The sequence below is a fragment of the Calliphora vicina genome, chromosome 3, assembly GCF_958450345.1.
Source record: "Calliphora vicina chromosome 3, idCalVici1.1, whole genome shotgun sequence".
NCBI classification, from domain to species: Eukaryota; Metazoa; Arthropoda; class Insecta; order Diptera; family Calliphoridae; genus Calliphora; species Calliphora vicina.
The window spans coordinates 15,546,219-15,572,813 of NC_088782.1; the positions used below are offsets into that span (position 1 = coordinate 15,546,219).

At 27.0% G+C, this 26,595-nt stretch overlaps 1 protein-coding gene across 2 annotated transcripts in view; it reads right to left on the minus strand.

The window, feature by feature from the left end:
• The window catches only part of fwd (phosphatidylinositol 4-kinase beta fwd), a 162,966-nt gene that overhangs the window by 11,820 nt on the left and 124,551 nt on the right, over window positions 1-26,595 (minus strand). Inside the window, exon 1 of one of the 2 annotated variants that reach the window (XM_065504578.1) lies at window positions 2,759-2,932. The exons of the other annotated variant lie outside the window; for it this stretch is intronic. The gene's annotated coding sequence lies outside the window, so the exon portion shown is untranslated. Of the gene's footprint in view, window positions 1-2,758; window positions 2,933-26,595 lie in introns of those variants that run through there. 2 annotated transcript variants of the gene reach the window in all.

The window sequence follows — 26,595 nt, forward strand, 5'->3', positions numbered from 1 at the left end:
AAAAAAAAACAAAAATACAATAAAAAATAAAAAAAATATATATTCAATAGAAAACAAGTTGATAAATAATAATACAAAAAAAAAAAAGAAAAACATTAAACTCATACAAATAATAAACGAACCTTTAAAATACACACGACGACTCGCAGTGTTTGTTGGTTGTATGGCTGACTAATAATTAAACAACAACAACAGCGTTTCCATGAACAAAACAAAAATAAATAATATTATTATTATGATGGATGGGTTAGTTGTTGTTGTTGGTAGGTGTAGTATATATTTACAAGTACTCTTTACTCTTTTTTTACTACTATTTTAGTTAGTGAGTAGTTTATACTGAAATATATAGATACATATGTAAGTAGTAGTAGAATGTACTAAAAAATACTTGTAATAATATAAAAGATAGATAGAGAGAGAAGGTTTTTCTTAGTGATAAAAAGACAAAACATGAAAAAACAACAAGTTGAATTAAATTTGTTTGGCTCTTAAAATAAAAACAAAAAAGCTAATAACTACGGTAGTGTATAAGAGAAAATGCGAAGAAATTAAATTGTATGCCAAATAGAGGAGAAGAAAGAAGAAATACTAGTGCAATTTTAAATCATTAGCGGTGTTCACTATTAAGTGCAAATGGTCTTGCATCATTGCAAATGCCAAATTTGTTATTGTGTGTATTTTGTTATTGAATTACTGTAAAATTTTGCATTTGCAATACCATTCGCACATAATAGTGAAATCCGCTATAATTAAACTTAAAATGATTTTTTGTAAAAAATTTTTTGTTTCTTTTCGCTATTAAGCTAACGATGACTGAATTCTAAAATCAATGTTTTTTTTAAAAAATGTATTTTAATCTAAAATTTCTAAAACGATAGTCCGGAAAGTTCATAAGGTACCTAGGTATATTTGAGTTTCAGTTTAGAATTTGGACTTTACAGAGCAACGCCGGTATCATGCGTTACTTTGGGAATATTCTAAATTGATAGCGATAGCAATTTTATTTTTTTGATCCGATTAAAAATATTGTTCTATACCTATATGGAATTGCATTATTGAGGTAGTTGCACCTATAAATTATTTCTTAAAGTTCACAAGATTTACGAAATCTCCGGATTTCTCTTAATTAACTAAAAAATTGTTTATTTTTTTTATAAATAAAAATAAATAAAATTTCATAAAAATTGATTTTTTGAAATGTAAAAACCACAATAATAAGCAATTTTAGTGCACGATTGAAACAAAAAACTATCAGTGATATATATTTAATAGCAAGATAGTTTTATAAATTCCCAAAAATTTAATTCGAGAACTGTTAACTGCAGGTCTTGGACGCCTCACAAAAAAACTTTTTATTTGTAAAAACAGCCAAAAATAAATTAAACTATTCGTGACTGAAATAAAATACTGATTTATTTTCGAATCAATCTAAATACAATTTCAGAGGTAGTGATTTGAGAACAAGACGGCCGAAGGGAAAGAGACTGGACCCAAGCAAACAAATAAGTCAGTCAAGATTGGCGATGTGAATATTATGAAGTGTTTATCAGGACAATTCAAATCATAAAACAATCGGATACAGACCCATTTTAAACGATGTCTATCTAAACGCTGATGAAAATATACCTATAGTTTGGAGATCCAGCACGGCAATGTCCCTAAACAAGCCTCTAGGGCAGACGCGGATCCAGGTCAACCATTGGGGGGTGGGCTACAATCCTGTGAGGTACGTGTTTAGAAGTGGCCTGTCCAATAGCCATATATCAATCTCATAGAAAACATATGGAAAATTGTAGATCGCAAAATAAGGACTCATAATTAAATTGTACCACGAAGGAGGCCTTATCAGGAAATGGCAAAATATTTCAATGGATTGACTCTTTACTTTACTCCAACAAAATACTGAGTCACTAAAAGCTCTAGATAATTTTTGTAAAAATTAAAACCATTGTTTTCTTGATACTTGGTTGTTTGTTTTTATTTTCAGAATTGAATTATGTTCTTATTAAGAAAATACTAAAAACATACAAGTTTCTTAAGATATTTTTTGTATTTTGAATATTTGGAAAAGTTTCCATTTTATTGTCAACCGCTGGACATAACATATCCAATTCAAAAACAATTTTTTTAAAAAATTTGTTTTATAAACCTTTGCTAAATTTAAAAATGGTTTTATGTATTTAGAAATTTGTTTTTATAAACTTGTTTAATTTTAAAGGATTTTTCATCCAATTTTTTTTTAGTACAAATCTGTGTAATTCCATAATAGCAGACTATCAAGTTCATTGATTAAAAGGCAATGGATTTAAAATGACACTTAACAGTTCGAAAATCAATATCACAAAAAGATAGAGAGACAAAAATTGACCTAGTCCTTAAAATTTTACATAAATTTACCAAAAAAGAAACAAGCAAATAAAATTAAAAACAACTAAAGAGAGTTAAGATAAGAGTGAAGAGCGAGCGCATGTCTATAAAAATAAAAGAGAAAAACTTAGCAAGAAATATAACTAAATTTTTATTAAATATTTCTGAACAAAAAAAATAAAAAAAAACATGAACTAGATAAGTGAGCACTAAGAAAATGTACGTAAATGTTTAAACAATAATAAAATGCAATAAACTGGAATTTAAATTGTTCAAATGATTTATACAAACAAATTAAATACACAATACTAACAACTTATCTAAGTATTATATATTATAAAAGTATATTTAAATAAACACTAGCAACAGCAATAAATTATTGAAAACCTACCACATGTTATACATTTTTTTTTAATTATATTTTATGAGAGCTATTTAAAAGTTTTATAACATTACACAAATTTTAATAATTTTATGATTATTTTATTAAATTTTTTTATAAATATGTTTCAATTTGAACTTGTATTATTATTTTCTTTTATTATGACACGAACACAAAAATTTGTATTTTTCAAAAATTCTCTATTTTATACCGCACCCAAGAGGAGTAAATAATCAAATACTACTAAAGTACTTTAGAATATATATTTTGCAATAAACCCCCATAAACAGCAAAAAAATTCTATATAGCTAAATAAAGAGTATAAATGAAAGCTTTCATAAGAATATTTAAGAGAGAGAGATATTGACCAAAAAGTTGCAAATAAGCTAACACAACAAACTAAGAAATATTTAAGATATTCTTAACAAATGAAAGTAAAAAAGAAAAAAAATTTTAAAGAACTTAGCGTTAAAAAGGAATAGCAAAATAAAAACAAATAGAAAAAAATACAAAAAGTAAACAAAACAAAGATAAATGAATATAAGAAATGTAGGCGCCTTAAGGTGTTAAATTTATTTATTTAACAAATACAAAAAATCAAAGTGCAAATGTACGTAAAATTACAACAAAAAAATAAAAATACTTTTCCCTAAATAAATTGATGAGTAATAAAATAAAAATAAATTTAAAGATCTGGTGTTGTTAGTTAATTTATTTTAGTATAAACTTTTGGCATTATACTAAAATATTTATGTGTGTATTTTAAATTAAATTTGTAAAGTTTCAACATAAATAAATTTTCGAACATAAGTTAAAATTTTCCAATTAAATTTTGAATTTTCGAACATGCTATTCCATTGCCATCAAGTTCATGTATGATCTAGAGATTATTTTAACAGCTTTGACAATTTCTCGAACATAACATCGAATTTTCGTATTTGATTTCGTATATTTGAACATAATATTGCATGAATGTCAAATTTCAGCCTGGTTCAAAATTATGTTACAAATTTTGGCCTAAACAAACATACGAAGGCGGGTCAATAAATCCGTGACGTTTTGAGTAAAACAAATTTTTTTGGATAAAAAATCATTTTATTTTTCAACAGTCTTCTTTGAGCTCTATACGTTTGTCCAATGTTTCTCTAAAATAAGATTTGTCGAGGTCATCAAATTAGGAATTTTTTGTGAGATGATTTCATCGTTGATTTCAAGAAATATTCACTCGGGGCTAAATCTGGAAAATAGGGCGGATGAGGAAGCAATTCGTAACTTAATTAATGGATTTTTGCCATGGAAACTACACAGGTGTTCACCCTTGCGTTTGTGGACGATTGTGAGCTAAAGCGGCAGCCATCTTGCGGTAGCCAGAGTTCAAAATTAAACGTCCAGAACGTTCGGCATCTTCCATGTTTGTACGGCCACAACGAAATTCAGTAAACCACTTTTTTACCATTGAAATTAATGGTGCAGAGTTCACATAGTATTTATAAAGCTTAGCCTTAGTTTGAGCAATGGGTTTTTCGCAAAAAAATGCTTAGTGAGCAGACGAAATTCAGTTTTTTCCATTTTCTTCTCAAATCACGTGGTAGTCTAACAGGCATCTGTCAGTTGACTCCAAATTTTGACAGGAGTCAACTGACAGATGCCTGTTGATAAGATACAGTTAAGAGGCGAGAATTTCAAAAAGTCACGGTCTTATTGACCCGATCAAGTACAAACGTTGTAAGTTAAATAAAAGCTTTACAAAATAGGTATAATTTGCAGGACTCTGGTGCTCGTAGTTACAGCAATTTTTAAATTATTTTTTATGTTTAATATTTGCTATAAAGTTATCATTCAGTAAAATGTAAATATGTTGTTAGACTTTTTATTTTAAATTAAAAAACAGAGTGGAAGCACTTCCTTAGCAACAATGTCCAAATCATTTTGTAATTATTTTTAAAACTTTTTATATTACACATCGTATACAATCTAAAAGTTTAATTGATTGTGAATTATAACTAACATTTTACTTATTTGTTTATGAACAAATTTATGTCATATATCATAATTACATTTTTCTTTATTTATATTTTCTTATTTGTACAAACCGCCTCTATTATTAACCTATATTTTCCAGACTTTACGCATTTACATGCTGTTTGCAGACACTTAAAAGAATATATTCGTAAATTTGATTTTAGTTGCAGTTTTACGCAATTTGAATAATCTAACATTTTTAAGCATTTAGAATAACCAACCTATTTTACTTAGAAAAAAATATTAATATACCAAAAGCTTACTGGCAAAACAAGATAACTCACGTCCATTTGAGAACTTTTAACTATTTTTACTTAAATTCTATGAAAACATGATAAATCAGGCTTATTTGAGTATTGATTTTATGTATTTTATTTATTAAATACAAGTTTTAAATTGCTAAAGTTCATTTCTTGTTTTTGTAACATATCATATTATTCTTTTATTTTACTGACATCATCATTTATGTTCGTTATGACATTTAATATTAAACAACTGCAATTTGATATTTTACTTACATATGTATTATGAAATATCACAATAAAATGATTTTTGTTCACTAAAAAGATATGGAATTTGTATTTTTCTACGAGTACTCTCGTATAGTGACAGAAATGTTATCTCGAAATTTGAGAAAAAAAAAATATAATTAAGATAAAATATTTTATATACATATGTACATAACTGACATATTAAATGAATAAGCAAAATTATATTAATGACTATTGCTTTTTTATTTAGTTTATATTTATTTAGAAATTAGCAGTGTTTTAATTATTTTGAGTACAAAAAAAAATAATTTAATAAATGATTTTGTTAAGAAATTGATTTATTTTAACTAAATACAAACTAAATTATTGAAAAAAGTTAAATTTGTATCCAAAATAATAAATTGTTATTCAATATTTTTTAAAATTTAATCATTTTCAATGAAATATTTGCAGTTTTGTCATATACCATAAATATATAAACAAAAATATGTTTGTTTTCCATCATAGTTTTAAAACGTTAATGAAATGTTTTAACTCTAGCAGCTAATTGATTGGTTTTGCTAATTGATGTTAAATGAGTGTAAATATTAGTGTCCCTCGTAGTTTTTTTCTCATTTAAATGTCATTCTATTGTGAATGCTACTGACAAGAAGAAGATGAGAAAAAATATTGTCAGTTTAGAGGTTTTTTAAGCACTTATCAATTCGTTCAAAAGATGAATGCATATATTTTTATAAAAAACATTTCTCATTTTAAATCTCTTAAAAATATTGACTATCTAGACAAAATATTGTAGCAGTTACTTAAAATTTCAATTGTTATATTTGCTAAAACGAAAAAAGATATAAAAAAGGACATTTAAAAAGAAAAGGAATATTTAATGTATTATACAATACATTTGGCAATGTTACAACAAAATTAATGTGTTTGGTCATATTTTTTAAGGAAACACTAGACAAAGTAGTTAAGCACAAATTAAAGAGCAAAAATTACAATATGACAACAGTAGTTTTAATCTAGCAAATGAAAAATATATAAAATTTTTTTTTTTTAAATTTAAAAAAAAATTATTTGATTTACCAAAATTAAGTCTAAAAAAGAACATTATACATATAAATAGCGAGAGTTTCATTTATATAAATCTGTTTTATGTAAAAATTTAACTGAACTCAGTCCTTAATTTAACCATATACATGTAATTTCATTTACATTTTTACATCTAAAGAAAAATGCCAAAACATTTTTTTTTTTTTTTATCATTTTCCATCTTTTTGTAATTTATTCCATACGAATAAATGATTATACGATTTTACTACCATACAAAAAATTCATTAGAAATGGCTTTCTTAATAAAAATGATTTTGCAAAGAAAAAAAAAAAGAATTGAAGGTCATGTGGTCATAAGTAGAAAAAAACATACTTTATTTTTGCTTGTAAATAGAAAAATTTAAATCATACACAGATTATTTATAGGGAGAGAGACTTATGTTATTTGGATCTACTACGGCGTCACAGCTTGAAAAGCTAGAAAATGCTGGGCTAAATTATTTAACAAAAAATTAAGCTTTTATTGAGTTTATAAGCATGTTTTACATTATAATTCTATTCATAACAACACAAATGTAAATAAACACATAATACACATACTCGTGCAAATTTATTTACTATACAGTAGAATGTTTATATTAAAAGCATGTGAAATTAAATTTATAATATTAAAGAAATTGTCTAATTGACAACACTAATCGAAACTAAGCAACTCTGTTAACAGTTATAAAATGGCAACTTTGTTTACATATTTTACAGTATTACCATATGTTCAAATTATTTTTGAGAATACCGGGAGCCAAAAAACCGCTATTAATTTATTATTACCACCATGTTTGTTATTTTAAATTAGAAATCTGAAAATTCTTTAATTTTAAAAGATTCTACTGTATGTTTTTTATATATCACGCTTTTCAAATGCTTTTGCCTTCTAGAAATATTTAATAGAAAACAAAAATGTTGTACATATGTATGATTGTATGTGAATAATGTTTATTAATATCTATAACAGATGTTTACACATTAGACTGCTACAAAAAAGTAAAAAAGAAAATATACTAATCTGTAAACTAGGGACCATACATATCGTACTAAATTGCGTTTCTAACAAGCTACAGTTTGTTACAATACAATGGAAACTTTTTTTGAAAACTAAAGTTTGACGGTAGCAAAAACTGTTTATCGGGACAACTGTTAGATACTATGACTGGAATCGGATATCCATTTAAAAGATGTTATGTATCCATACGATGAGGAAAATATGTCCCTAGTTTGAAGATTCTAGCCTTTTTTTATACCCTTCACCTTCGTGAGAAGGGTATATATAAGTTTGTCATTCCGTTTGTAATTTCCACAATATAATTTTCCGAGCCTATAAATATATTCTGGATCCTTATAGATAGCGGAGTCGATTAAGCCATACCCGTATGTCTGTCTCAATTTTCTGAAGACCCCAGATATCTAATGATAGATATTTCAGAGACCTTTACAACGACGTATTTAAGACCATAGTAAGTCGGAAAAAATATTTTTTAACCAGAATTTTATTTTCACCAAAATTTTTTTAAAATTTAAAAATAAAAATAAAACATTTTTTTCCAAAAAATAAAAAAAAACAACTTTGGAAAAAAAATAAATTTTGTTTACCAAAAAATATTCAAAATTTGTATTTTGAAGTATAATTTGGTGGAGGGTATATAGATTCGTCACAGCCAAATATAGCTCTCTTACTTGTTTAATATATTTTTGGTCACTGCATTATCCCTAACGAGAAAACTACAAAGTGATGCCAATTACTGCAAAAACGCCAATTTAAAAAAGAAATAATTTTGTTTCATGGGATCAGTCTAATATAAATGCTACTTATATTTCAGAAAAATCTAGTTTGCAGAAAACATTTTTTTCTGTTTTTTTCTAAAAACAATATTAACTGGTTTGCACGTTTTTCTGTGTTTTTTTTTACATTTGCACACAAACAAAATTGGAGCAAACAATTATTATAAAACTTATATGATGCTCAACATACTCAGATACACGCTCATACATAAGGTATATTAGAGGGGGTTTACAGTTGTGTGCAATTAAATAGGTTTGTAAATGGCAATTAAAAATGTTTGTGCCTGCCTGCAGCTAATATACAATTTAATGCATAGTTAAACATCTCTGCTATAAGAAAAACACTAAACACACTGCTTTGATTAACACTGAACACACCCCCTTTGATTAAAAAAAATAAACAGGGTGGCCAAATTTCTGTTTTATTTCATTTCTATTTACCAAAATTGTCTACAATCTCAGCTAATTTTAAATTTCATTGAAAAACTCTTTAATTTCAAGTCCTGAAATGAAAGTGTTTGTAAAAAACTTTTAATTTCTTTTGTCATCATCTTAGACTTAATAATGCAAACATTACAACATGCTGCTGGATTATTTTTTTTTTTTATATTTCTTTGCTTTTGTACTTGAGTAATTTAAACAACTTATACACTTGACTTAAATTCGATAGTCACGTTGATATGAAACTTTGTTTTTTCTTCTATTTTTACTTGTTTTAAAAGTCGTTTATTTACAAACTATAAGAGTGCAAGCAACGTGTGCAGTATATATTGTAGTAAAATGTGAACATTTAATACATGTTTGAAAACAACACACAAAACTCTAATGAAACTTTCAAACCAGAGTCTGTCTATTATTAGCTCCCCCTTTCTACCCACCACACTTCAAAATGTAATGTCTCTAAAAAAAAATTATCAACATGTAGCAAAATACTTAGTTATAAAAGAAAAAAAAGGGGCAAACCAACAAAGAAACAAGGTACGTGTAAACAAAGAGAAGTCAACTGTGTGACTGTGTCCATGAAGGATATAAAAAGTCATCTACCTCTGTTTATCTGCCTCTCTAAAAAAGTAGTAGGTATTGTAGTATGTATACCACCACCAGCACCATCATCTAATAGTCCTGCCTTAACTTTTAAAAGATTAAGAGCATAAAACAAAAAAGTTGTGTTGACGACGACAACGAAGATGACAATGACGATGTCAAATGAAAGTTGTAAAAAGTAAAAAGAAGCAATTCATTTACTCAACTTTCCATCCCTGTGTAGCATAGTTGCCAGATGAATTGGTCGAAAAATATTCAAAATTTTAGAAAAAAATTAACAATTTTGGTAAGGCAATATTTTAAAATAAGATCGGAAACTCTCATGTCAAAGACCTAACTCAATTATCAAAAACCTATGTGTTGAGAATATATTAGTAAAAAAAGCTATGTGAAAACAAAACCCACAAGGTGTAATTTTTGTGTTTGAGTTTTTTCTAGTTTCCGCTCTATGTATATTTCTCTATGTATATCAGTTTTCTATCCCTGTGTAACAATGTTGCCAAAAGAATTAAATTTTGCTCAAACAATGTGAAGAAAAAATGTAGTGGTATAAAAAAAAACACAAATTTCAGAAAAAATCGCCAATTTACAAATAAAAGTTTTTTGTGAATTTTGCAAAAAAAAATTTGATTTTTGAAAAAAATATATTAAATTTCCAAAAACGATAGTTTTACAAATATGTATCTTCAAATTCACATAAACTTAAAATCAATTATTTTTTCGCTAATTTCGCTAAAAATAAACAAAAATTAATTCAACCAAAATCTTCCTAATTTTGCATATTTTAAAACTACATATTTTAAATTTACAATAAAAAATAGCTTGATTTTTGTGAAATCTATAATTTTTATCGAAAAAAGTATTTCTCCAAACCAATTTATATTTCGAAAAAAAAAAACGCAAATTAAAAAAATTTAAAAAATCAAATTTTTAATAAAAACTGTGCCGAATCTTATATACCCTTCACCAAATTATACTTCAAAATAAAAATTTTAAATATTTTTAGGTAAACAAATTTATTTTTTTTTAGTTTTTTCATTTGTTTGGAAAAAAAAAATTTTCGAATTGATTTTTAAAATTTAAAAAAAAAATTTTTTTTGTTTTTTATTTTTTTTTTAATATTTAGCGAAAAAAAACTTTTGGTGAAAAAAAAATTGAGTTAAAAAATATTTTTCTGATTTTGACCCATTGTATGTCCAACTTACTATGTTTTTATATACGTCATTGCAAAGGTCTTTGAAATATCTATCATTAGATATCCAGATATAGGTCAAAAATCTAGGTTATCCTGGTTTTTTCCTCATATCTCAGCCATTTGTGGACCGATTTTGCTGATTTTAAATAGCAAGCTTCTCGAAAGCATGCCTGACAGAATTATTGAAGATTTGGATCCCGAAGATATCTGGGGTCTTTAGATAATTGATTTCAACAGACAGACAGACGGACATGGCTTAATCGACTCCGCTATCTATAAGGATCCAGAATATATATACTTTATAGGGTCGGAAATGAAAAATGTAGAAATTACAAACGGAATGACAAACTTATATATACCCTTCTCATGAAGGCGAAGGGTATAAAAACATTACTTTAAAAAAATCGCCACATTCACAAAAAATATTAAATTTCACAGAAAACTAAAGTGTCGTTATCTATAATTAGAATATTATTACACATAAAATGAGCAGTTAGGTAAAATAATAATTAATTTACCAAAAATGGCTAATTTCGTAAAAAAAAACTTAAAAAAAATTATTAAGTAAAAATGGCTTATTTCATAAAAATTCATTAAAAATTTCATTTATTTCTTAAAAAACGAAAATTAAAAAAAGCGCTAAATCTATAATTTCAATTAAATCGCCAATTTTATCAACGATTATTTCGTAAAAAATATCTAATTTCTAAAATAGTTTTAAAAAAATTTTTAAATTCACAATTAAAAAAATAAATCAAAAATCATATTTCTCAAAAAACCACCAAATCCTTAATTGCAATGCAAATTAAAAAAAATCGCCAATTCATAAAAAATATAAATTTTCATAAAATGATTTTTTTTTTCTAATTTCACTAAAGCCAATTTTCAAAAAAAAAAAAAAAACAATAAACTTATAAAAACTTTAATACATAGAATTTTTTTTATATAAATTGAATGAACTGCCTTTCATTGGTTTCAATTCATAATAAATATAAAAAAAAATACATTTGTACTATTAATTTGTTAAACAATTTTAAATTTTATACGATTAAGTAGAATTTTTATTTATATTTTTGTATTATTGAAGAACAAATTAAATTTTTTTTGGAACAAATTTGTTTTTGCTTGTTTTTCAGATAGAATGAAAAAATGCTTGTTTGTAAATTTGTTTGATTTTCAGATTTGCATGTAATTATAGCAAAAAAACATTTGCATTATAATCTATTATTGGTTTTCTCATGAAAAATAAATTCCATAACAAAAATAGAAAAAATCAATAACAAAAACTACTTCATGTTCAATTCTAAAATATGTATGAACAAATTAATTCTCAAAATTTTAAAGTTTTGGGAATAAATTTACAATTTTTAATTCATACAGTGAATGTATAAATACTAGGGATGCCAAACGGGACTGGGTTTTACAAATCCCGGGATTCGGGATTTTAGAAATGTAAATCCCGGGATCCCGGAATTTTTCGGGACCCCGGGATTTTTCGGGATCCCGGGATTTTTCGGGACTTCGGGATTTTAGTTAAACGTCAAAAACATCAAATTCAACAATAAAAACTATTGATTTCATTAATATATTTAAGTAAAAATATAACAAATCAAAAACTAATGCATTAAATTAAAATAAATGGTCCATGATTTCCCCTAGCTCCATACAATTGTCCCCCGGAGTACTGTTTGAGCAGTCATAAATATCTTGATTATACGGCAATCCTTACAAAATTTTGCACAAAATAAGTTGTAAGTACTCTGAAATTATACTGTAAAGTACTGCGGAAATCGGACTACATTTGCCCCTTCAGAAAATAACTTGAACATAAATTTCGTAAAAGTGTAAATTGTGTAAAAGCCTGTCAATGGAAGGGAGACGTGCTGCTTCCTGATTCAAATGAAAAAATCTGGCTGCGTTTTAATTTGAAGCGAGATTATTATAAATATGCTGAAATTTAGCTTTCTAAGTATTTTGGGTGCTTCAAAAATCTTCCTAAAATATCAAAAATCTCATAATATTTCGGGATTTGTTAATCCCGAAAAATCCCGGGATTCTTTTTCACAAATCCCGGGATTCGGGAAATCCCGATCCCGAAAAATCCCGGGATTTTCGGGATCGGGATTTCGGGATTGGCATCCCTAATAAATACATTCCAGATACGAAATGTTTTTTATTTGTGTAAAAATCGATAATTTCCAAAAAAAATGTAAATTTTGCGCATAAATTTCAAAATCATTAACAAAAAAAATTTAGAAAAAACGCAAAAATCAAAAATTTCCAAAAAAAAAAAAATATTACCAATTTTGTAAATCCAAAACCGGGATTTTCACACTGAAACCGAAACTAATATTCGGCCTATTTCGAAAAAAAATAATTATTTAAATTTTTTTTTATTATATTTAAAATTCCATAATCTAATTTTTTTTCTTTATAAAAGTTCCGTTTTGGTATTCTTCCAAATTTTATTGACACGAGCCAGTCGTAAATATGGGGGATTTTGAAAGGCGATATTTTAAAATATTTCGGGGAGTTTATGGAGTTTTTTTATTATCGTTGATAGCAATAAATTACCAATAACTGAACTTTATTTCATGTTCTTTGGATAGATATTAGACATGTTTAATGTTAAAAAAAACAAAAATCTGGCAACAGTATGATTTGTAAAGGGGAAGGGAACTGTATCTCTCTTTCTCTCTCGCTCAGTAGTCATTGAAATGTTTTACTACTTTTTCATATTTTTTTTTGTAGTCATATACTCACAACAACATCTCAGTGTATTGATTATTTTTTTCCTAGGTTGCATACATTTTAATATTTATTTGAAAGCACTCTATACTAGGGAGGAAAAATGTACTTGTAAAACCCGTTACTAATATAAATTTTAAAAAACTTAAAAAAGCTTTTTGCGCGAGATTTTCGTCCCTTTTTATGGCTGCCATTCCTGCTTTTTAAAGTTCCTTTTATAGTTTACCAATATTCTGCTATTGGTTTCAATTAATTTGTTTCGGTTTCCTTGGCATAATGACAACAGCCTATGTCAGGACAAAAAAACCCACATCTTGGTGAGCCATCGTTTTGTGCGCACAAGAACAAAACTTCGGCAGAACTTCGGACAGGCCTTTTTTCAGGTTCTTCTGTTAATTTTAAATGGCAGGCATCGAACAAGAACATAACATTGACAAGAGTTGTCCACACGTGACAAATTCATGAGCAAACAAGAAATTGTTCGCTGAGTGGAAAAATGTATGGCTCGTCAAGACGGCGAGTAACTGATTTGGATCTTACAAATTATTCCAGTATAATTAAACGCAAAAATTACCAACTTATTCTTACCCTGTGTCAAGTCCATACATAGCCTAAATCGTTTTAGTAGAGAACAAATTGTTTTGCTTCTTTTTTGTTTTGTCTATTTCACTTAGAATGTTTTTTACAACTTCCTTCTTGTACTGTCGGAAAATTAAACTATATACATACAAGTAAGTAAGACAAGTGAAATTATAGTTATAAGTTCGTTGAACGTGATAATATGATGTTACTTTTTTCCCATTTTGAATATTGTACAATAGTAAGTGGTAGGTAGATAGGTAGATATTGCTTTGTCAGGTCTATTATTACGTCTACTACGATTTGTTGCAAATGTTTGTTGTTTATGGAATTTTCTACTTCTTCTAACTTCCATCTTAAATGGGGGGTTTCATTTACTATGTACTACAATTTCTTTCATTCATAGCCAGTATTTGCCATTTCTTTATTTTCATTTTGTTGCTATTTTGTAAACAATTACTAAACAAATTTGTAGTAAAAGAAAAGAGTTTGTAGTACTACGACGAGTGCTTGCTGATTGTATGGTTCCGTTGTAAACTCTCGTAGTAAAAACAGTGTAGTATTACGGCTGAACGTTAGACTGGTCCTCTAAAACAAATTTCTTTATTTTAGTTATTTATTTGTATTTTAATTGAATTTGTCTAGTAAAAATAAACTTGGGAATTCTTAAATCTCTTTAATTTCACTTTTTGTAAAAAAGTTATTTTTTCCAAATAATCTAGAGCCGGCCTAATGTTTATTGTTATTTTGTTTTGTTGCACTTTTCCAGGATGGCAAGTGTGTGTGTGAGTGTGTTTGTCTTATGTCAATTTGCCACTGTTTGCCATATTGTTGGGGTTTGTCTCTATATATTTTTCTTCTTCTCTATTTTTATAGCAGTATAACGTTTGCTCTCGTTGTTGTTGTTGTTGATTTTGCTTGGCTGTGCTATCAGTTTAGTTGGTTTGTTTACAATTTAATGGAACTTTTCTTTTTCATTACAATTTTCTTGTTTTTCCATGCAGTAAAGCCATGTTTGAGTTAAATACCATTTGTTAGACAAAAGGAAGGGCTCCGTTATGTTGGAAACCCATGCAATACATTACCCGCCGTCTTGGTTAGCAATCAATTTGTTCACTCAGCGAATAATTTCTTGTCCGCATATGAATTTGTTGCGTGTGGACAACTGTTATCGATGTTATGTTTTAGTTTGAACAATATTGTCAGAAGTGGCGATTTTGACACAGAAGACAAAGATCGTCCAAGCCAGCCAAAAAAAGCTTGAAGACCAAGAATTGGAGGCAGAATCATTGGGAGCTACTCAAGCAGCAATTTCAAAACCTTTGCGTGCAGCAGGATTCATCCAAAAGCAGGAAATTGTATATCAATCAACGAATTAAAGCCGAGAGACCTTCAAAGGCGATTTTGCATGTCTATAATGAGCTGCTGAAATATGACCAGCCCATCACAGAGAATATGTGACGAACGCAACTAAATTTTTTGAAGCGAATAATTAAGTGGTTGGGAAGTTATGCCTCACCCGTTTATAGTCCAGACCATAGAGAAAATATACTGTGAAAACAAAAACAACACTTGTATGTGTAACTTTTTTGAGTAATAGTTTTGTTTAAGTTTTTTTTCTAGTTTCCGATCTATGTATATTTTCTCTATGGTCCAGAGCATGCCCCAACAGAAAGATGGGAAAAGGTCATAGCTAACAATAATCCATAATCATAGTCAGAAATAAAGAATACTTTAAGAGAATTAAACTCGACTTTACTTAAGAGTGGACTTTAGGTCTATCATAGACAAGTTAAAGTATACTTCTGACGTTGAAGTCGACTTTAAATATAAAACTAGCTGAATCTGTTATTAACTCGTTTAACAACAGCATCAGCTGTTCTTCACCAAGTAAAAAAGTTCGGCACAAAGTAAAAAAATGTTTAAGTTACAAGATATTGGTGGAGATTTTGTAATTATTGAACAGTTATCAATAAAATTAGTACCAAAATATTCTAATTATGATATTCATCTTATATATTTAATTTTTCCACAACAAACAACTTTTTTTCTTTAGTTGTCCCGGTTACTTTTATTGTTTACCTTTTTTGTTTTTGTTTTATTTTGTATGTCAGCTGTTCAGCGTTGCCACTTGTCTGTATTTTGTTGTATATTGTATGAAAACATTTTCTACATTTGCGGTGGCACCCAGTTAAAGTCGGTTCAATTTAAAACATACTTTAATTTTGACTATAGTTGCAAAATAATTAAAAGCAGGTTTTTATTTTAAAGTTGTTTCTAAAAAGAACCGACTTTAGTGTTTGACTATGATTATGGGCCAATGTTTCAAAATAACAGCTAAAAATTTTGTAAAAATTCTGCATTTTTAAGTCATACACTCAATACAAAAAAACATCAGTTTTAATTTAGAAAATAGTTCAGTAAAGTATCTGAAAAAATTATAAATCATAAACTATAATTATAAACTTGTCCTAAGCAGGCATAAAAAGTTTAAAATGTTTGTGTATGTAATAATAAAAAGTTACAAAAGCTAACGTTATTACAATTTTTGTAATAAACATTTAAAATAATAAAAAATCGAAAGTAAATAGAAAGTGAAAGTAAGGTATGTAAAATAGAGGACAATAAAGAAAATTCATAACTATTAAAACAACATTTTCCAATGTCAGCTGGACATAAATTTTAGAAAATACATAAGCGTAGTTTAGTGTTTGGTGCAAATATCTTGCAAATTTGACATGATTTTTTTATGGTCTCACCTTTACAACACTCCAATTAGTTTTGCTTTAATGCATTGTGTAATGAGTTAGCATCACTGTCTCTCTCTCTGTTTTTCAATATGGCGGAAATTTAGTTGAATTAATTTCCTCCATATTGAAAAACAGAGAGAGAGAGAGACAGTGATGCTAACTCATTACACATTGCATACAAGATATTACCCTATTTTAGTGTTTTTTTACTTTTCATAACTGTTTGAATGTTTACAAAGAATAGTGTATTCATAATAAATTGCATTTGGAAGCTTTTGCATTTTAAAATGCATAATATGTAGAATAACACTATTCTGAAATGGTTAGCAAGTGTAAAGTTATACTACTGTGTACGTAAAATGTTTCAAAGTTTCAAATTAAAGCATAAAGTGTACTTCGAGTGGTATGAGTAATATTTTTACAAAATATTAACCATTTCAACACCAAGATAATTTTCTGAGTATATAATAGATGCTCAGATATATTTATTAAACCAATGCATCAGGAAAGCTAGTTTTTCTTTCACTAAAAAAAACGTAAAAAATTGTAAGTATAATTTGAGTTAATTTGATCACTTAGCATCATAATGAGAAATAATTTGTAGATTAGTTTCCAAATCTATTGCGATTAATTTTGTGCATAACCCTTTGAGGGTTAACTGATATTAATATCAATGTCCCATTTTCGAGTTTATCCACTATAAGGACGTTTATTTCCAAAAATAGGAAATAATTTTAAAAATTTTTATAGAACTTGCTCTTCTTTCAGAATATAGAAAATGTGTCTGTATATTCCGCTAATGTTGCAATTTCTCCATATGAGGACTAATTATTTTAAAGTTGTTTAATTGATTTCAACTATTTTTGTATATGTATTTCATTGTAAATATTTAACTTCAATGCTTTATTATTAAACTAAAAATAAAGATGCATTACAAAAAATTCTAAATATAAAAAGAAAATACCTTTATAATTTAATATTTATGTTGTATCTATGATGCTGTTGACAGACTATGAATATTAATTGATTTAAAACAGAACAAAATAAATATTTTTTATACAAACAACACACAAAAACCAGTCAGTCAGACAGACCATTTACAAGTTTGCAACAAAAAAATATTGTAATAACAAAAAAAAAAATGTTGCCAACTAAGTGATTTTAGCACTAAACCTATTGTTGTTATTGTAACAGGTTGCTATAGCAAAAATGATTTTCCCTGGGGCAAAAACCTTTCAGTGCAAACAGCTTTGGCCACATGACAAATCAGCCAAAAATGCTACATTCGATTTCGTGTTTAATTTAAGATTTAGTTTGGCAATGCTTTGTCTCACACTGTATTTCTCTAATTTATGGAGTGTCGCAAAACAATTGATACTTTTTGAATCGATTAAACAAATAATCAAACATATTTTATGGCATCACTGGCGCGAGTGTAAGTACGTATGTACTCGTGTATGTATGTCTTCAGTAAACAACAACAAAAAAACTCGTTAGTTGACAGAGTAATGGAAGAACCAGAAGAATAATATTTATCGTTATCGGAAAATATGAAAACTAAAGAAAACATTAAAGCTAATTTTAGCAGCACAGCTAAACAGATATGTATAATATGTATAAAAATACATACATGTACGTAGATTTTTTCTTACTAAAAACGTAAAACAGTTTTAGCAAATCTGTATGGGGTTGTTGTCATAAATGTACAAAGTGTAGGCTGACATGTGTGTGTAACATTTGACAAACGTTACAACATGTCAAAATGAAAAGTGCGAATATTGACATACATCAACAAAAATGTCATTGTGAATAAACGTGCTCAGAAAGTAACAATAATAAATAAGTAAATATACAGCATGTACTACATAGATATAACATAATCCCCGTACGAATAGGTCTCGCTTGATATAAATAATTTTTTTTTTACTCTCTTTTATCATATTTTTTTTCATGTCCGCATGCTTAATAAAAAAAATTTCGCAAACAATTTCAAAGCGAGTACATTTGAACGTAGGTACTCAAAGTTTGCCTGTACTTTGTAAACAATAACAAGTGACATGTTGGAATTTCAATGATTCCCATAAAAAAAATAAAAAAGAGACGTAGTAAAAATTTTGTATTATTAGTATTTTTGGCGTTTGCTTTTAATATTGACCACTTTATTGTGCAAATTTGTATAATTTAAACTTTTTTTAAAACAATTTTGTCAGAAAAATAAAAAAAATTAAGCCCACTTGTCTGTTATTTTGTTTATATTATTTTAAATTAATTTATTATTGTTGTTATTTAAAAGAAATTTAATTTCTAGTACATTTATTGAAAAGTTCAATGAACGGGTGAAAACTATTTTGTGGATATTTGAAACTCTAAATATTGGTAGTGTTTAACGCCTACTTAGTTTAATAGTTTGTTCACAAAGTGCCTCAGTAAATCTGATAGAATATATCTAATCGATGATTTCATATTATTTTAAAATCGTAACTCACTTTCAAGTTTGTAATAGGGCTTTTCAAATCTATTTAAAATCGGTTTATAAATGACTGAGTTAGGTCAGTCACTAACTCCAGATTTTGGACGTATTTTTTAAAATTTCAAAAATAAAGTATGCAATCAGGCCTTCCAGTAATTCAATTGGTATTAATTATGTTTTTTAAAAAATTCTTAAAGCTTTACTTACGAACTGTGTTAAAAAAATATAAAAAATTTACCTGCAAATAGAAGAAAATATAAAGTAAAATTAGTTTAGATGTAGTAAATAATTGCACAATAATTTTAGTTACATATTTTTATTGTTTTTAACACCAAAATAACTTATTAATATAAAAAACTACTATATTTTGTAATATTATTACAAAAGTACAGAATTATACAACTCTGTATCAAAACAAACACTAACATGCGTTGCCAACCTTCCAAATGATGTAAAGAGAACAACTAAGTTAAAAGAAGCTGCCATACTTACTTGTTTACGTTTTAAATATGGCAATAATCAAGTTTATACTTCATTAAATTATTAGATAATATTTCCAAATTGATCTAAACATTTGTTTAATATTTAAAATATACCCAGTTTTTTTTAAATATTTATTCCATAGTTAACCTTTGTACTTTTATATGCAAATGTTGTTATCATTAAAAGCTAAATAAATGAACACACAAAATTGTGCAATATTTTTTTTTTTTTTAGTTTTTGTAAATTAACACCAAACCAAAGTCATTAACCCCAAAATTAAAGCTTTGGCATGCAAAACATTTTCCAGTGCACATAATATTTCATAGTTTTTTTTTTGTTTTTGTTAAATTTTTGTAAAACAAGTGCTTATGTGGTCAACAGCAGTTTTATTTTTAAATTTACAACATTTATACATAATAATTATAAATAATACGTTTTAATGTTTTTTTCCAAACACACAAAATAAAAACAAACCAAACTCTATATTACAAAATGGTAAAAGTAGTGTAGTTTTAAATGAAATTATTATTAAAATATTTCTTTAAAACTACATTTAATTTGTAACGGCTCATATACAACAAACATTAAATTATATTTAATTATTGTTGCTGTAGCTGTGGGTAATAATAAACATGAATTCAAAGTTGTGGTTTTTTTGTAAGTTTGAAATAAATTGAATATTTTCCTATTATTTTCTTTAAAAAAAAACAGATTTTTCATTAATTTAATGAATTTCCTTATTATTGATTTTGCTTGGTTAAATAAAGTTTTGCTTATTTTCTTAAGCACCCTACCAATAACCATGGGAGTACATGATTTTCCCCCCTCATATTTACCACAAAGCATATCTTGGTCATTAAACAAAATATTTATTTATTATTTTTTTAAATAATTATCAAAAACACTTAATAAATATCAGTTTCCTGTGCGACAGAAATGCGGAACTTGTTGAATTCATTTATTTAAAATCAATCGTGGTAAGACTTGTTTGGTGTTTTTATGCTGTTGTTGTTTAACATGCAGGTTATTTCTTTTTTTATTTTAATTTTTTGGTAAATATTTTAATACTTGAATAACTTTGAATATTTTTTATGTATTTTGGTATTTGCTTTTTAAAAATGTTTAAAACTTTATAAATGTTTAATTTATAAACACAAAATAATATAAAGAAAGTTGTTTTTAATAATAAATTTAATTTAAATCTTATTTACAAATAAGTTAACTACAACAAGGAAATAATTATTTAAAAAAATATGGGTTTGCAGCCAGGCTAAATGTGGCTTCGCTTAATGGCAACTTTGGTCTAAAGAGCAATGGTGCCAACTATTCTTCTTCTTCTTTGAAATTGACGTTCATACAGAACGACTACGGTGATGCCAAATGGTAAAAACCGCCATAAACACTGGGTTCTTTACCCTACGTCTCCACGTAGCAATATTTATTGCTGCAATTGTCAAATTTGATTGCGTCAATAAAATTCGCGAATGTAGACTGCAAATTGCCATATGTAGCAATCCATTGCGCAATGATTGCTCTACTGATTGCCTGAGCAATTATTGCTAAGCAATAAGCTGTCAGTTCAGTTGTCATTAATGTAAAATTGCATCTTTCTATGATTCGGTGCGATTAATTCATAAATATTTAATTTATTTAAGATCCAAAAGAAGAAAAAAACAATGAAATTAGTGAAAAAAATCATTCAACGCAAAATAAACCACTGTTTTTCATAGAACATCTCTCGTTGAAAATTTTGTATTTGTGACGAACGTTTTCTCCACCTAAAGCAATCAGCAATCACTCTGCTGTTGTTCTGCCGACGTTATTGCTTGTGCTTAGCAATAAAAATTGCTACGTGGAGACCTAGGGTTATTGTGGAATTTGTTCCATTCCAATGTTGTTAATATAACAAAACAGTGTTAGTAAAATTATAAACAAAAATATGTCAATTATGTAAGTACATATGCATTTTAAAGCAATATATGTAATAATAAATAAATTAAAGTGTTAAATAATAATAAACATTATAGAATACTAGTCCTTAAACTAGTATTCTAAGCTTTAAACTTTAACATAAACTACATATTTCGATAAATACCACAAAACCTCAAACTGATAATTATATCTATGGCAACTATAAATTCAAACCATAGCTGTGTGTTTTAATTGCATTTATTTAATATGAAAACAAATTTTAAAGTCTTAAATATTTAATGTTAAATTTCATTCCATTAATTTGTTTGTGTGCTCTTACAAAATCAAAGTTCAATGGCATTTCAAAATACTTGTACTCGTATTTCAAATTGCACTTTATTTCTTGGTTGGCCTAGCTACAATGATACTTTAGAATTTGTACTAAATACAACAAAAACATTAGCTTATAGCCTGTAGTACTAAATTCAGTTTTATAGGGATTATATGTACATATATACGGGAACCTCTAATGAAATAAACAATAATAACAAGCGTTTGTTTGGCTGGACTGCTGTGAATGGATGCAATTTATTACTTTTGCAGAGTATGAGAGTAGGAATTTAGAAGAAGAAATAGAAATTGAATGCATAAAATATGTTTGAATATGTAAAATAGAAAAATTCTACAGAGTTTAAAAAGACTAATAACATTAAGATTAAGATAGTCACTAGTTAAGTGACTAAGAAAAAAATAACCTCTAAATGTCTGATTTGTCATTCCTAAAACGATTTGAAATTTTAAAAAGATATGAAACGAATATGAAAATAATAATTTGCGATATTCATGCATTCTTCTCCATTCTTTGCCCATTTATTGAATGCTTTGCAAATAGTTGAAATTAGAGATTTCTTTGTGTAATTATTGGGTCCTTCAATCTTGCAAAATTGCAAAATGTCTTTGTCATCCAATAAGGAAATACAAAGGATTGTAATTGCGCCTTTACGACACTCAAAATTGTTCAGCTTTCTTGTAATGTGTATTGCGTTGGCAATACTTTCATTATTTCTCTTTTTCAATATGGCGATCGAAATCAGTTATAAATTTTATTTTGTTGTTGTATCAGACATATGATTTGTTATATTTTTGTTTGAGTGTCTCGTCTCCATGATAATAGAGAAAGTGAAAGAAAAGAACAAAATAAACAAAGAAAAACAATTATTTGTTAAAATGTTGCCATATTTCAGTTGATTTTTTTATAGTTTGGAAACATTGTTTCAAAGTTTAATAAAGAAACGTGCGTTCACAATTAATTAAAACTACAATTGTAAGCTTTTGCTTTTCTCTAGTTTGTGTTTTCTTAAACAATGTTTGAAATAATTGTAATTTATTTTATTAAAATCTCCGAATAATTTCACATTTTCCTTCGGTCTAGAACGAAGAATATTATTTTTTTAACTCAATTATTCAGTTAGAGTAATTAAATATTTATTGCAGGCGTTAAGTATTTTATTGTAAACTTACCCTTAATTGCAATTAAAGCGAACAAATCAAAATTAAATTCAGTTGGGTTACAATAGCAATTTGATTACAATTTATTAAGCTTAACTTTAAAAAAGAAATACTTGACCTTATAGATTTTTAATAAAGATTTGCAGTGAAATTTCTGTAAGAGATTTCCCACCAATATTTTGTCTGTGTGTTGTAATAACATACATTTTTAGAATTGTTGTAATATCTATTAATTTGATTATTATTGATTATCAAATTAAACATTAAAAAACGTTTGACCTTATAGATTTTTAATAAAGATTTGCAGTGAAATTTCTGTTAATACAGATTATTAAGAAATTTGCGAGCAATATTCTTAGCTGAGTGTTTTTTTTGCAAAAGAAATACATGTGTTATAATTTAGCCCCTTTTTGATATTTTTCGAAACGGTTTATTCTATTTTAAATTGTACCCGTTAAGGTTTCCAGAAGTTGGCAACACTGTTGTCAAATGACGTTACCCTACATAACGGATAGTGCTTTTGCTCATCCCCTGTCTATACCTGATAAATTTTTATCATGATAAACGTCAAAATGGTTGTCTAGTTAAAAAAATATCAGTTATAGTCTCCATTTATTAGTATTATTGCTTCGTTATGACACAATTTTTACTGCTTTTGCATAGACAACTTTGTCTTGACAACAAATGTCATTTATTGTTATGATGAATATTTATCTAGTATAGATAGGGGTAATGTAGAACTAGAGTCACAAGTGGGAGTAAAATATTTTAAAAATTTTTACTCTCTCCCAAATTTTATGGCTGACACAACAACAAAATACATTGATTTACATTTATTATGGATGGCAACTGAACTAAAGTTGCCTTGTCAGTTTCCAAAATGGTATTACAGATGGTAACTGGCAGCTAATATTTATACCTGATACAGTTTTGTCATGATAAACGTCAAAACGGTTGTCAAGATTAAAAATTATCAGGTATAATCTCCATTTATTAGTATTATTGCTTAGTTATGACAAAATTGTTTGTGTGAAAATTACATTTTATGTCAGGCATAGTTGTACAATTGTTCTGACAACGTTGTTCGAACAAGAACATGGCATCGACAATAGTTGTCCTCACCAGACATATTCATTTGCGGACAAGAAATTGTTCGTTGTGTGAACAAATTGATGTCTTGTCAAGACGGGGGTGGTAATCCCAGCTTGATTGATAAACGGAGTTATTACACATTTAATAGAGCGCATGTTAGCTATTAAACTATATCATAAAACTGATTTTTACTATACCAAATGCAAAATGTACAATTTACAAAATAAAAAATTGAACTGTCAAATTATTTATAAAAATCGATCAATCCAACAGCGCTGACTGAGTTAGCCGGCTTAAAGTCTTTGTAAAAATTGCATTTGATAATTATTTATTAATATCTTAATATCTTTTAACATTTATTTAATGATTTAATTATTTTTAATGGCTGTTTTGGGCTGTGTTTTTCCAAGCGCATATTTGCTTAAATATGTAAGTATTTTAAACGAAGTTCAGAGTCAAATACACTGCAGGTACTCCATAGTCCATAAAAAATTCTTAGGACAAATACAAACATGTATGAAAATACATATATAGGGATTAAGACTTCACCTGTGTAATAATTTTGTTAAAAATGTTAATTACTTAAAAACATTTTTTAAAGCATAACTAATTTCTTAAAGCTACTAGCTTTAAAAAAAAACTAAAAATATATAACAACATGTTAAAGTCTAGAGTAACTTGCAAATAATAATAAAAAAAATATGTTTTTGGTTATAAACTTGTTGTTTTATGTTAATGTCATATAACAAACTTGTGAAAAAGTTTATTAGCTTTACTTTTTCACTAAAAACGCTTTTAGCAAATCGTAAAATTCATATTTATTTTTAGAGTGGTTAATAGACTGGTATATACATAGAAATATTTGGGTTAATTAAACCAAACGGAATGTAATTAAAATAAGGCACGTTTATAAGCAAAAAAAATAAGAAACAGAACAATAAATTAAGAGTTACATATAAATTCTAATATTGTTTAGTAATTTAACCTCATTTAAGTAAAAGTGGTAAATGGTAATTATAAAAAGTATGGCAACTTGATATAAATTAACGAGAGAGAGAGGGAGAAATAATATGTCCCGTTAAGACAATGTTGTCAAAACATCGTATCTTTATTTTAAACTTAAATTTACCATAAATTGTCTTAATGAAGCTTAAATATACAAATAAAACACCTTTCTTTTTAAAGTCTGTCTGCTGCTGAGTATAAAAAATGTTACATTTTAATCTAATTAAAAATTTAACAATGACCAAAATAATTGTATCAAGATTTATGCTGAAAAAAAAACCCAAATATTAAAACCAAAAATGCAGCTGGTTGTTGGCTCGTTTGTACACTTAAACTATACATTGCAAATTTAAAGCACCTGCTTTTCAAAAAAAAAAAAAAAATTATTAAAACAAAAGTTGCACACTGTGTTTTTTTTTGGAGTTTCTTAAAATCCCTGTTTTAATTTGGTCATGTTAAAACATGCAGTCCAGCTGTATTCATATACAGATACTGCAAATATACAACAAAGTATTAAATTGTATTTGGCCAGCTTAGAATGTAAGAAAGACCTGACCAGCTGCTATAAACTGGTGGCTTTTTAGTGATTAACTTTAAGCTAAAAACCATAATTTTGTTGGGGCATTTCGTTTCTTTTTGCTTAATGCAGGTATATGAAGTTTTTGTGAGTCTTATTTTAGAGTTGTGGAAAAATTAACTTTTTAAATTATAATAAAATATTTAGTTTAACTACATATCTAGTGAAAGGTGTATTTTTGGTGTGACTATTTTTTTGGGGGGTTAAAATAACTATGATTATTAAAAACTAAGAAAAATAAAGAAACTTTAAGATACGTACATAGTTACATAGTTTAATTATAACTGGTTCCAAATAGTTATAGAAAATATATTTTTAAATAAATTTAATGGAAAACAATGAATTTCAGAATTTTAAACACTTATGTGTTTAGGAATTATAAATTAATAATAAATAAGGGACGGATTTCATGCATTTATTATTGGAAAATTTAAGCCTAAAATATGCTTCAAAAAAATCAAAATATAAATTTAAAAAATATGAATTTATATTTTTAAGAAGAGTTCTCCGCTATTATTGCATATAAATCCGTCCCCTAATAATAAGCTTTTAAAATCTTTAAACAATTAAGAAACATTGCTTAATTTTTAATAATTCCTAAGAAATTAAGTATCTACACCTAAAATGTATTACCCCATCTCTAATATAATTTACTTTACTTTAAAGCATTATTGGCAGCATTTAAAATTTCCTTAAACGAATTATAATTTCTCCCTTTTATGTTTTACTCTGCTCCCCAATATTTGAAATTTATTCAAAATGACCCCTTGCATAAATACAATTTTATATATTCAATTATTTAACTCTCCCACTTCACTGTTTACATTACCCTTTTACACAAACACACACACACAACAAAAAGAAGAGCCAATTACTAACGGTAAAATTTCTAACAGCACTCCTTAAGTTAAAAGGAATAGAGCAGAGAGGGAAGTTGAGCCCTTTTTTTCGAGCATACAAAAAAAACTGTTGCTATGAACAACAACAAAGCTGCAGAAAACAGGGAATAATCATTTAAATATCTTTAAATGTTTACAACAATAATGCGATTTAAACTCACTCGTTGTTGGCTATTAGAGGAAGAGGA